This window comes from Sinohyriopsis cumingii, chromosome 15, assembly GCF_028554795.1.
Source record: "Sinohyriopsis cumingii isolate HCF-2022 chromosome 15, ASM2855479v2, whole genome shotgun sequence".
NCBI lineage: Eukaryota > Metazoa > Mollusca > Bivalvia > Unionida > Unionidae > Sinohyriopsis > Sinohyriopsis cumingii.
Window position 1 is genome coordinate 102,627,991 of NC_142975.1, and position 13,926 is coordinate 102,641,916.

The window sequence follows — 13,926 nt, forward strand, 5'->3', positions numbered from 1 at the left end:
TCTGCAGTGATAACAGAAATTGCATATATATAAAATATATTACATTATTCAGAGAACCATGCATTGGTACATACAGGTGTATAGTTTATATATACATGTCTAATCTATAGCATGAATAGAGTATCAACACCATGTACTCACCAGCAAATCTCATCACATACATTGAATCCACAATACAAGTATTTCCATCGAAAATATCCACACACAGATGTAAAATATTTAATAATTTTGTGACAGATCATTATGTGACTGAATTCAATGGAAAAAAATAATGAAAAGTACGTAATGAATGATGAAACAGTACGTCCGAAGGTTAATTAACGGTGTCTATATAAATTTCATACCACTAAATTTCTCATCTGTGAATTGTAGTACATTATTATTGTTTGAAAAACTCTGTGACTTTCAGCTGCTTTCCGCTACTGTCACATTTGCTCTTGGCAAAGTCAATTATATTTCTCAGCTGAAGAATTCGAACATAGTCGATATCTTGCATCTCCATCCATCTCAAAGCACACTCTAAACCTTTGACTTCTTCTGTTGCTAGTGGTGGATTATCCTCAGGTGAGGTGTCCTCGCTGTCATGATCAGAAGCATCACAATCGTCAGCATCACAATTGGTGTTATGGAACTTAATATTTTGAATAATTCCCGCATCCGAAATGTGGTCTGCAACTGGGCAGTCATTATCAAAATTGAGGCATTCATCAATATTTTCATGTGATTGCATCAGCTCCCCAAACGGCCTCTCAGCCTTGAACACGTCATTCTCAAAAATCCATCAACTGATGCTGCCTGTTTTCCTTTGTAATAGTAAATGCTGCCCCAAGTCTTTTCTCCCAGCAGTTCTCAATGCAGCATGGCATAATGGCATCCCAAGATATGCCGCCGAGGTACATTACTTCTTTCAGATTTAAACTGTTTAGTGTTCTCTGGACTGAGGTTTCATCGCAAACAATCTTTTTCACAAGTTCTCTTTGATAATTCATTTTCAGAACTGATATTACGCCTTGGTCCAGAAGATGAATTCTGGAAGTTGTATTCTTTGGGAGGAAGCTAGCATTTATTTTCCCATCCTTACTAACCAGTCTGTCTGCAGGTGGGTGTGCGGGACAGTTGTCCAATAATAACAACGCCTTCGGCTCCATCGTCAGATTTCTGAGGTGGGATCAAACTGCTGGTACGAATTCATTTTGAAACCATTTTTCAAACAAAGCAGCTGTCATCCATGCATTTTTTTGTGGCAACTGCAAAACTATTGTTTCAACCTAATGATGACTTCATAGTAATTTATAGTATGACCTTCTGTAATGGCAGCCACTGGAATATTCATATAGAGGGGAGTGAAATCAGTTATAATATGACCGATTTGGAGCACAAGGATATCTTATGAAAACTTACAAACACATTAACTTGTACCTTGTGGTGAACCACTTCAATTCATATTTCATTTCGTGAAGGATATCCTAGCAAAATATCACCGCTGGACAAAAATAATGAGGAATTTAAACAAATAATTTAAACAAATCTTTAAATTCCGATAATATGTCAAACAATTCTTTTGATTATCTGTATGCATGTGAGATCTTTGGCGAGATGCCCCAAATCCAATTTAACTGATGGCCAGCTATCTATGGTTTCAAAAAATTGGAAATTTAATTCATGTTTTATGTCACCATTAATAGTAATCTTAAGCATAAACTTTTTTTTTCCTGCAAAAAAAGGAAACAGTAACAATAAACATGTTCCCATTGTTTTGGAAAATGCAACAATCAATCAGATTACATTGCTTTTATTCAAGTTTGATGCTGACTTCTCTTGATAAAAGGTGTTTTTTATTCCTGACTGTTATTAAAGTGTCAGTCGATGGGAAAGGTCAACCTTGGAGGACCAAACAAATGCCTTTTTGTTATTGCAGCCAAAAATCAAATAATTTTAGAACTAAGTATGGGTCGGAACAGGTAGCAGTTTATGTAAGTTACAATAGATAGATTCCAATGCATTTTATATCCAAGTTTGTGACTTTCTTTCATGGTGTCTTTGAATTTGTCCACTCCAAATCTAAGTTTTAAACTGTTGTCATTTGTCACCAAGAAGGACAATAATCTCAACTTGCAACACTGGCAAAGCCCAGCATGATCACTGAACATGCTTATGATTTGCAAGAAAAATTATCACAATTCTATATCACCAGAACACAGAAGCCACTTAAATAATGTAATAGTCTAAAACCTACATTGCCAGCATCTAAGTGTCTCGTCAGTTAAAAAAACTAAGAAATATTATTAACAAGTTTTAATCCAGAGATAGAAGAATGTCTGAAAAATTCCTAATGCAGTAATTGCAGCCAATGATAAAATTTTCAGGTTTTTATTTCAATGTTTCTTTATTTTACAGGTTCAATTAAAAAGTTAAAGTGTTCTATCTCTCTGGCTTTTGTCATGGGTATCATTGGTTCTAACAGTCAGTACAAGGAATTTACCAAAGCCTTATGCATTTAATTTTCATTCATAGGATATCTAAATATTTAAATTAATCTCTGGAAAACACTGACATTAAAAAGAGTCGGTAATAGTGTTGTTCTTTTGGGTTCAAAGCCATTTTCAGCACTTGATATGCTATACATGGTGGCCAGTATAACTGGTAGAGGAAGAACCCAGGAAACCCCAGTAAGAACCACTGACCCATAGGAAAATACTGGTAAACTTTCTCACCCAACCACAATGACTGAGCCATAGAAAAATCAACGTGGACAGAGGTGAGATGAGAGTATTCAGTAAAGGTGGGTACTTTAAACTACTCAGCAGAGGTGAGATGAGAGTATTCAGTAAAGATGGGTACTTTAAACTACTCAGCAGAGGTGAGATGAGAGTATTCAGTAAAGGTGGGTACTTTAACTACTCAGCAGAGGTGAGATGAGAGTATTCAATAAAGGTGGGTACTTTAAACTACTCAGCAGAGGTGAGATGAGAGTATTCAGTAAAGGTGGGTACGTTAAACTACTCAGCAGAGGTGAGATGAGAGTATTCAGTAAAGGTGGGTACTTTAAACTACTCAGCAGAGGTGAGATGAGAGTATTCAATAAAGGTGGGTACTTTAAACTACTCAGCAGAGGTGAGATGAGAGTATTCAGTAAAGGTGGGTACGTTAAACTACTCAGCAGAGGTGAGATGAGAGTATTCAGTAAAGTGGGTACTTTAACTACTCAGCAGAGGTGAGATGAGAGTATTCAGTAAAGGTGGGTATGTTAAACTACTCAGCAGAGGTGAGATGAGAGTATTCAGTAAAGGTGGGTACTTTAAACTACTCAGCAGAGGTGAGATGAGAGTATTCAGTAAAGGTGGGTACTTTAAACTACTCAGCCACGTATGGACTGTTTGTACAAACAATTAAGCTAAATAGGATCACAAAGTGTTATTTGTCTGTAATGTGAAGAAGTACAATGAATGGGGGGAGGGAATTCAAAATTTAAAAGTCCTGGGATTGTGATACACAATATCTTTCTTTTACTTTATTAACTTAAAGCAATGATCATAAGCTAAATGATGAATAAAAATACAAAGGGTCTGTTGCAACAGTATATGCAGGGTTCTACTTACAGGGATCGTCCTGGGCTTCGCCAATGTCGCAAATTGCGATTTTTTTTCCTTACTAGCGACAAAAATATCCCATCTGGCGATTTTTTTTGGCGATAGACTTTTTGGTTAATTAATTTGTACATACAATCATGGATTTTGACTGGATAAATTAAATGGGAGAATGAAAGGAAGCCACAAACTTGACTAAGCAATGCATTGGAATCAATCTGTTACACAAACAATCCTTTGTTCGTATTGACAACCCCATCTTTACAGTGCATTGTTACATCATAATCTGCTTATGCTGACATCTGGGCTGTGTACTGTATGCTGTGATACAGTCAATCATGCTACCGAACTATACCTACAACTGACCGACTTCTGAAGACGCGATTAGAACAGATACAATTAACTGAATGGCTAATCCTTCTGTAGTTGTCTTTTTTTTTTTTTTTTTTTTTTTTATCCAATACAATAGTTTTGCTTAACCTTCATAGAAAAATGATAACCTTTGATGTACCGACTATTGCATATAAATACAAAGCAAATGGAAAAAATCTCAATCACAATTATATCTGTCGCCAGTGCAGCATTTTACTCATTGATCTTTTCCTTTTGCCATCAACCCGTGTTATGGCTGCAGAGACTTAAACTCCGCAACAAGAAATAGTAAAAAAAAAAAAAAAAAAAAAACAGTTTTGCATAATTAATAATAATTATTTATTTCTCAAAATACAGGAGTGAAAGAATCCCTAAATTGGGTGTGAATTTATGCTTATATATACGGTCCAATATTGCCAGGTGTTGACTCATGTAAGTTTCATTCGTGGGAATGGTGATCCTAGTTTGCTTGTCGAGAAAATTTATACAGCATTCAGTGATCATTCTTGGGATTTAGGAAGCAATTCACTTCAAGCTTTGTGAAGCTAGCCATGGGGGGTGGGCTGCCGAGAGACTACTGGTGTCACCTGTCAGCACTGTAGACTGTGAACGTGGATTCAGTAAGATGAACCTCATAAAAACTGACATCAGAAATAAACTCTGCATCTCATCTCTCGAGAATTTAATGAGAATCAGCATGTACAGATGTGAAAAATTAGACTTTGAAACTGCATTCAACAAGTTGGCAGCCCTAAAATCGTGACGGATCTTCATATAACACTTTGTAACATTTTGTTAATGCTTATTGTAATTAGAGTATTAACTAACCCATCTTTTGTAATTTTCATTGCCTGTTACATTAATAGACTAAATTAACACTTCAAAACATGTACACTACTTGTTCTGGCGACACTTTTTGAAAATTGGCGACAAAATATTGAGGTTGGCGATTTTTTTTGGCGACAGCTTTTAAAAGCCAGGACCATCCCTGAATTACAATTCGCCTCTGTACCAAAAAAAGATGAGGATGTCGGTATTCGTGTACCAAGAAAATGTAAAACGTGTTCTGCATGCTACAATTATGTGCAAGTATCTCAACAATAAAGCCTGAAAGAAGTATACTTATTCTTTTCATAGCAGTTTTAGTCTTATATACCTGCCAACTTCAGTCAGGGATCGTTAGCAAGAAAAGAGCACCAGAAGGAGAGTCAGCGTATTTCTCATGGATAGGTTGCATGGATCTGATATCTGATTCAATAAGAAACAATACAAATTAGAGCACTCCTCTTTCTATTGCATTGATCTTAATCCAAACAATCACATTCTGCTTCATCCCATTTGTTATGAGGAACCTCTTACTCATGAGGCAGCAATTAATACGGTAATTGATTTGTGTGTGTGTGATTTGGATTTTTAACATAGCTTTAACAATTTTTCAGTCATTCGCTACGATGTTTGCATTGTGACAGTTTATAGTTATATACAGCACTGGGGCATGATGCCGCATACATGAGGCATGATGTTCCACCCAGTCACATTATCCTGACACCAGGCCGACCAGTCCTAACACTAACCTCTTAATGCTGAGTGCCAAGCGAGGCAGCTGTTAGTACCATTTTTGTAAGTCTATGGTATGACTTGGCCGGGGATCGAACCCACGACCTACTGCATCCGAGGCGGACACTCTAACCACTAGGCCAACGGAGCAGTCGATACGGTAATTGAAAAGAAATTAATGATGGTCAATCTACCCCAGTTCCAGGAACAAGTGCTGCTGATGAACATACAGTGTTACAATTTCAAAGAGTCCAAGGCTCGGTTAGCGTGGGTACATGGGAAAGCCTGCCAGTAGCTTCTCGTGGGTCGGTGGTTCTTTCCTGGGTTTTCCAGGGTTCTTCCTCCACCAGTTATACTGGCCGCCATATATGGCCTATCTTGTGCTGGAAAATGGCGTTAAACCCTAGAACAACAACAACAACAACAATTTCAAAGAATTACTTGTCAAAGGCTCTTTTGCCATCTACGGCATATGTTTCAAAATTAAGAACTACAACAAAGAAATTAAGAACCGTGGAGTATGGGAAAGGAAATCGGCTTGCCAAAGTTACCAGAGAAAGAGTGACAAGGTAATACTGCAAAGTCACTATGTAGCTAAAATCTCTGACGATACTGTGAATGCAACCATAGAAACTGATTATATTCATGTGATCAGAATGAAAGCTAAAACGTTTCGTTACTAGAAAGTCTACAGTATTCGATGTAAATACTGAAACAAATATCAAACAAACTGTGAATGAAATATTGGCAGACAGACATATTCCACTGGAAAAAGTTACTGGACTCTCATCTGATGGAGCAAGAGTTATGACTGAAAGACATACTAGCGTGGGGGTACATTTGCGTGAAGACATTCCTTCCTCATACAAACTCATTGTGCGGCTCATTGTGGAGCACTTGCATCTCAAGATGCATTTATAAGAACACAGCCATCTATAAGAACACATCCAACTATAAGAACACAGCCATCTATAAGAACACAGCCAACTATAAGAACACAGCCATCTATAAGAACACAGCCATCTATAACAACACAGCCATCTATAAGAACACAGCCATCTATAAGAATATAGCCATCTATAAGAACACAGCCAACTATAAGAACACAGCCAACTATAAGAACAAAGCCATTTATAAGAACACAGCCAACTATAAGAACACAGCCAACTATAAGAACACAGCCATTTATAAGAACACAACCATTTATAAGAACACAGCCATCTATAACAACACAGCCATCTATAAGAACACAACCATTTATAAGAACACAGCCATCTATAAGAACACAGCCATCTATAAGAACACAGCCAACTATAAGAACACAGCCATCTATAAGAACACAACCATTTATGAGAACACAGCCATCTATAAGAACACAGTCATCTTTAAGAACACAGCCATCTATAAGAACACAACCATTTATAAGAATAGAGCCATCTATAAGAACACAGCCATCTATAAGAATGCAGCCAACTATAAGAACAAAGCCATTTATAAGAACACAGCCATTTATAAAAACACAGCCATTTATAAGAACACAGCCAACTATAAGAACACATCCATCTATAAGAATACAGCCAACTATAAGAACACAGCCATCTATAAGAACACAGCCATCTATAAGAACACAGCCATTTATAAAAACACAGCCATCTTTAAGAACACAGCCAACTATAAGAACACAGCCATCTATAAGAACACAGCCATCTATAAGAACACAACCATTTAAAAGAATACAGCCATCTATAAGAACACAGCCATCTTTAAGAACACAGCCATCTATAAGAACACAACCATTTATGAGAACACAGCCATCTATAAGAACACAGCCATCTTTAAGAACACAACCATCTATAAGAACACAGCCATCTATAAGAACACAGCCATCTATAAGAACACAACCATTTATGAGAACACAGCCATCTATAAGAACACAACCATCTATAAGAACACAGCCATCTATAAGAACACAGCCATCTATAAGAACACAACCATTTATAAGAACACAGCCATCTATAAGAACACAGCCATCTTTAAGAACACAGCCATCTATAAGAACACAGCCATCTTTAAGAACACAGCCATCTATAAGAACACAATAATTTATAAGAAGAGAGCCATCTATAAGAACACAGCCATCTATAAGAACGCAGCCAACTATAAGAACAAAGCCATTTATAAAAACACAGCCATTTATAAAAACACAGCCATTTATAAGAACACAGCCAACTATAAGAACACAGCCATCTATAAGAACACAGCCAACTATAAGAACACAATAATTCATAAGAAGAGAGCCATCTATAAGAACACAGCCATCTATAAGAACGCAGCCAACTATAAGAACAAAGCCATTTATAAAAACACAGCCATTTATAAAAACACAGCCATTTATAAGAACACAGCCAACTATAAGAACACAGCCATCTATAAGAACACAGCCAACTATAAGAACACAGCCATCTATAAGAACACAGCCATCTTTAAGAACACAGCCATCTATAAGAACACAGCCATCTATAAGAACACAACCATTTATAAGAACACAGCCATCTATAAGAACACAGCCATCTATAAGAACACAACCATTTATGAGAACACAGCCATCTATAAGAACACAGCCATCTTTAAGAACACAACCATCTATAAGAACACAGCCATCTATAAGAACACAGCCATCTATAAGAACACAACCATTTATAAGAACACAGCCATCTATAAGAACACAGCCATCTATAAGAACACAACCATTTATGAGAACACAGCCATCTATAAGAACACAGCCATCTTTAAGAACACAGCCATCTATAAGAACACAACCATTTATAAGAAGAGAGCCATCTATAAGAACACAGCCATCTATAAGAACGCAGCCAACTATAAGAACAAAGCCATTTATAAGAACACAGCCATTTATAAAAACACAGCCATTTATAAGAACACAGCCAACTATAAGAACACAGCCATCTATAAGAACACAGCCATTTATAAGAACACAGCCAACTATAAGAACACAGCCATCTATAAGAACACAGCCATCTATAAGAACACAGCCATCTATAAGAACACAGCCATTTATAAAAACACAGCCATCTTTAAGAACACAGCCAACTATAAGAACACAGCCATTTATAAGAACACAACCATTATAAGAACACAACCATTTATAAGAACACAGCCATCTATAAGAACACAGCCATCTATAAGAACACAACCATTTATAAGAACACAGCCATCTATAAGAACACAGCCATCTTATCATCTATAAGAACACATCCATCTATAACAACACATCCATCTATAACAACACAGCCAACTAAGTCAAGTTTAATCTGTATTCTGCAAAAAAAAAACATAGTCTAAATAATATTTGAGCGATACAAATTTTGTAAGCCTTAAGCAGCCTTGCATTGTTCTCCGAGTTAGCAGTCTCTCCAAATAGATTTTGAAACCCTAAAAAAAAAATGGCCAGCAGTGCTTGAGCTTGAAGAATGCCATAATAGTAGTAAAATCTGTTCATTTTATTTTGTATCAGCTGTTTCTCAAAACAAATAAAATATATTATAACTGACATCACTATATACCCCATAAAATGAGAACATTAATAAGATCTTACCTGCTATAACAAGAAATTGTCCTCCTGCATCACTGCCAACAACTGATCTGTAATAATATCTTCCTGCATCAGCCACTGTGAGACTGAGTAAATGGAATGATACTATGCCAAGGGAAACATTGCTAACATCTCTAACTCTGTTGCTAAACAAGGAACTTAAAATGCCAATGACATCATTTCTGGGGAAAAAAATTACAGTAGAATCATCTGGACTGAAAATGGCTCTAATTGATGAAACATCTGTAGTGCTTACTCTCCAGCTCATGAAAACTTCTCCTTGGATGACTCCTACTGCAAGATCACCTGAAGAAAAAAGGAATGGACTAATCATAAATAGATGCTACAATAATAAAAAATGAAATGGTGATCAGAGATTAAATATTAATTGTGTGTCTGATGGGAGGTGCGGCTTATCATTAAAACTTACTTTGATAGGATTGTCAGACAATGCACATTTTTGAACATTGAAATATACATTATCAAGCTATGTTATTATTTCCAAAGCTAATATCATATTTTCAGTGCCTAACAAGTGACCTTTCATGGAATTTGTATGGGATCTCTATCACATAAACAGCCATGGAAGAAATAATATTTACAAAGTAATTATATAATTTTTAAAAATTCTTTTCTGACGGATATTTATTACCAATAATTTCTTGAGTAACACTGATAGTGATTAGTTAAATAAAAGAATCCAGTATTCAAGACATCTTCCATCTTCACTGTCTGAAGGATGTAAACCCACTTTGTTCATCAGTATTCTTGGCATATGTGAAAGGTAGAAAATTAGAACAATAGTGCTACATTACTATCATAAATGCAACAATAACGATGCTACCTACAGAATTCATACAATTCACACTAAATAAGAACCTCTTGAAGGGACTGATGCTCTAATGGCTGAAAAGAATTTCAAGAAAGAAAAAAACCACCTCTTCTGTCCTTTTATCCTTTATGCCCATTGACTACTGAAACCAACTCTGATATTCTTGAGAAACTCTTACATACTGAATTTAGTAAACAAATTTTTTTATTAGCATGTTCACACGATACCTGTAAGTACAATACAAAATTCCTTCTAATGCCCTTGACCCTGAACATTACATAATACTTACAAAATCACTGAATAAGTCTAAAAGATGTGACAATATAATCAAGTCATGCTTGTTTAAATCTAAAATATTACACTTTGTATGTGTGGGAAATAACATTTCTAAACTGGCATCATACACAAATATTCTAGTGTTCACATGCTGACAGTCAAATTTGAGATGGTCTTTCATTTACCCGCTGAAGGAGAATAGACATAAGATTCTGTAAAACCACCAGCAAGTCTAAATGTTCTTTCAAATTCAGTTGTAGAGGTCTAGTGGATGATTACCCATTCTCCACAAAATTCATATTCGAAAGAAAAATTGCATTCAATACATGGGAAATAAATTGTTTATGGCTGTTACCTTATAGTTTATTTCAGCAAAAGAATATGTTATTGAGCAAGCATTTTTAAATGTGGTGATTCAAAACAGAAGATGAAATTATAGTGTTTGAATCATTTCAAACCTCTCATTTTAATGGAAATGTATGAGATTTTTTGGTAAGGTCAGGTCAAATGCATCTCTATTCTACCAAACTGATATTTGTATTGATAATATGAGAACAAACTTTCTTGTCCAGTGGGGGGAGGGGGAGTTTTTCTTAACTAAGCAAGAATACACTCTTATTTCATGAACAAGAGTGCATGTAGTAAGTATTCTTCATTTCAAAGTGAAATGTCTAATTTGCATATAAAATCCTAATCCTTCATCTATGGGTCACATACTAGTCACTTATAAGTCATTTTTAAATAATGATATAAGTGACATACAAGCCACATTTTAGTTATTTCTCTTATTGTGGGAAGTATTTTAATTTTTTTTTTTAAATGTTGATACAACTATCCATTGCACCTTAGTGAACACAATGTTCAGGGGGAACCTTTGGCATTTTGGGCCTATCAGACATCATGTCTCACAGTTAAAAAAACCTTAATAATGTTACAACCATCCATTATGGAATAGAAACAATATGGCTGCTGTGATCTTTGATATCCGAATGGCACCATTTTCATTCATTACCAACATGATTTTGTGAAATTGCTTTTGGTGAAAACTTCAAGTCGATATAACCAACTTCTCGGGTTTCACAGAACATATTCATTTTTAGCATAGTGATGAACTTGCATTAAAAAAAAGAAGAAAACAGGATTCATGTGTTAAATAAAGCAGAATCCTGGAATGCTTACATTAGCATGAATCAGTTTAAGCATTCAGTGTCTATCTGGTCGCAGTTATAATAACACTCAAAATGAGCATTACTACAGGGCTTGGAGTTATAATAATGCTCAAAATGAGTATTACAACAGGGCTTGGAGTTATAATAACGCTCAAAATGAGTATTACTACAGGGTTTGAGTTCCAATCAATGTACTTTGGGTCAATGCATTGTTTTAGAAAACAAATATGCTTATAAAATATTTGAAGTTTTAGCCAGTCAGATTACTTTCAAACTTTTATGGGGATTGACAAATTCTGGAACATAACCATCGATTTAGTGTACTTTTCAAAATCTTCATTTGTCAGAACAGGAGTATGGCAAAATTAACAAATTCGGGCTATTTTTAATGTAATTTTTGCTCTTTCACAGACTTGATTCAAATCAGTGCAGAATAATTCTAACTAGAACGTATAATAAAACCATCAGTTCTATAAAACGACAAAAAAGCCACTACAAAACTCATAAATTGAATCTCTTTCTTGGGCATTTTATATACTTGTATATACGATTCCTATCCATCAGTTATACTGATGTTTTATCCTTACTGCTTTTAGCATGTATGTCTAGACTGTTCTTATCTTTTGTTTATGATTCGAGATTACTCTTTAAGTCAATTTTAAACCGGATTTTTACATAACAAACATTTGTTCATCATTGTCAGGTTAAAATAACATGCTGCCAGCTTTTAAATTCAGAACTTTCTTGAAAGACTGTTTTACATTGCAAGTGTTCAAGGTCAGTCCTTAAATATATTAGGTCCACAAGGAGATATTAATGGTTTTTTTATTTCAAATACATCAAATGTTAGGGGTGTTGGCATTTTACAAAAAAATAATTTTGAATTCAATGTACACAGCAGTAAAGAAATAATCAGGGTAATAAACTTATTTAACGTATTATTATTCAGGAACAAAAAATCAGTTATATATATATATATATATATATATATATATATATATATGGCCTAAACATACACCAGTCTTCTATGAAGAGATAGAGAGAGATATCTGTCATGTACTTAATGAAAATATAATTTGGCAGGTGAATTTAATCTTGATATGAACCTTACTATACACACATAATTATCTAACTATCAATCAATAATCCCTAGACAAGGATAAAGTATCTGATCTATGTCATTAATTTGATCTCTGCCATTGATTTTGAGTAAATTAACACTGGATACCCACAGGTATACTTGGAGCAAAAATAAACCCTTTCAAACAAGCTACAGGTTGGACTTTTTATTATATCAGAACATCTTTTAGTGGACATTAATGAAGATTTGATCAAACCTGGGTACAGAACAGTTCACTCTATAAAAATTTTAATTCCAAAAATTTCAAAAGGAAAAAGGTTTTTGGAAGTTCGAACATTCTTTATGGATAGATGCAGAATGTGACAACTAGTTAAACAAAGTGTGCATGATGTAAAACAATATGTGGAATCTGGGTGAATACCATAAATTTGGGGTTGTACCTCGGTACTTTTTCCAGATTTTGGTGTCAAAAATTAGATTATTTTTTTTTTTATTTGACAAGAAATACATATTTATAAGCGCTCATACAAGAAATAAAAAATAAAATATCGCTGGTTTAGCCTTTTAGGTGCCAGCTGATGGCACCGGTAATGCAACCCATATTAGACATACCAACATTAAACTTCGGTTAAATGGTTAAAATGAGGTCCGGTGTAGCCTGCACTATTTTAATTTATTTTTCCTTAAACAGTATTGCTTTGCCATTAAACCCGCATGTATCAAGTTAGTGTGACAGAATTTCCTAGCATTACATTGTGAGATTAATTTCGGAATATCATCGTCTCTTTCTGAAAGAAGACTGATCCCCTTAAGGAACAAGTCAAAATGTACCCAAACCGAAACGTACCACAGGTCAAAACGTACCCAAATCATCAAGTCAAAACGTACTCGCACTCACTTTAAATAATTACATAATTTTAGTGTATTGTGTTTTATACGACAATTAACGGCCTGATGAGTAATGGACATCGTTAGACGCAATGGAACTATCTTATCTTACCATCTAGCTCCAACGTACATTAAGAGGGAGCGCTCACCTGATAATATGTACTTTAGAGAGAGTGACGTATGTAAGGAGAAGTAGTTTGCATTTAAAACATGCACAATGGAGAGAATGTTGGCACAGCTTTAAGCTACATTAATGTAATGTGAATGATATTTGTTTTGGATATTGTACTTTTGGAAATTTTACATGATTTAAGCACGTTGCTAACTAAAATGACTGCTCCCTCGTGTTAAAAAATCAGCCTGAAGTAGTCTAAAGTACACTACACATAGTAGCTACGATGTCGTAGCCTCAACTTGATTTTCCACGAGGTACGAGTAAGGGTACTAATATTAGTACTATACACATAGCAGCTATTAAAATAGAGAAAATGATTTTGCCAGACTAGACAATACCAGCTTTTGAAAGTGCAATGAATGAATTACCAAATATA

The 13,926-nt window shown here is 35.1% G+C and overlaps 1 protein-coding gene across 1 annotated transcript in view; it reads right to left on the bottom strand.

The window, feature by feature from the left end:
* LOC149782396 (uncharacterized) overlaps nt 1–9,560 on the bottom strand; it is a 45,741-nt gene extending 36,181 nt beyond the window's left edge. Inside the window, exon 1 of the mRNA XM_089935127.1 lies at nt 9,133–9,560. The gene's annotated coding sequence lies outside the window, so the exon portion shown is untranslated. The remainder of the gene's footprint in view (nt 1–9,132) is intronic.
* Nucleotides 9,561–13,926: the final 4,366 nt, after the last annotated feature.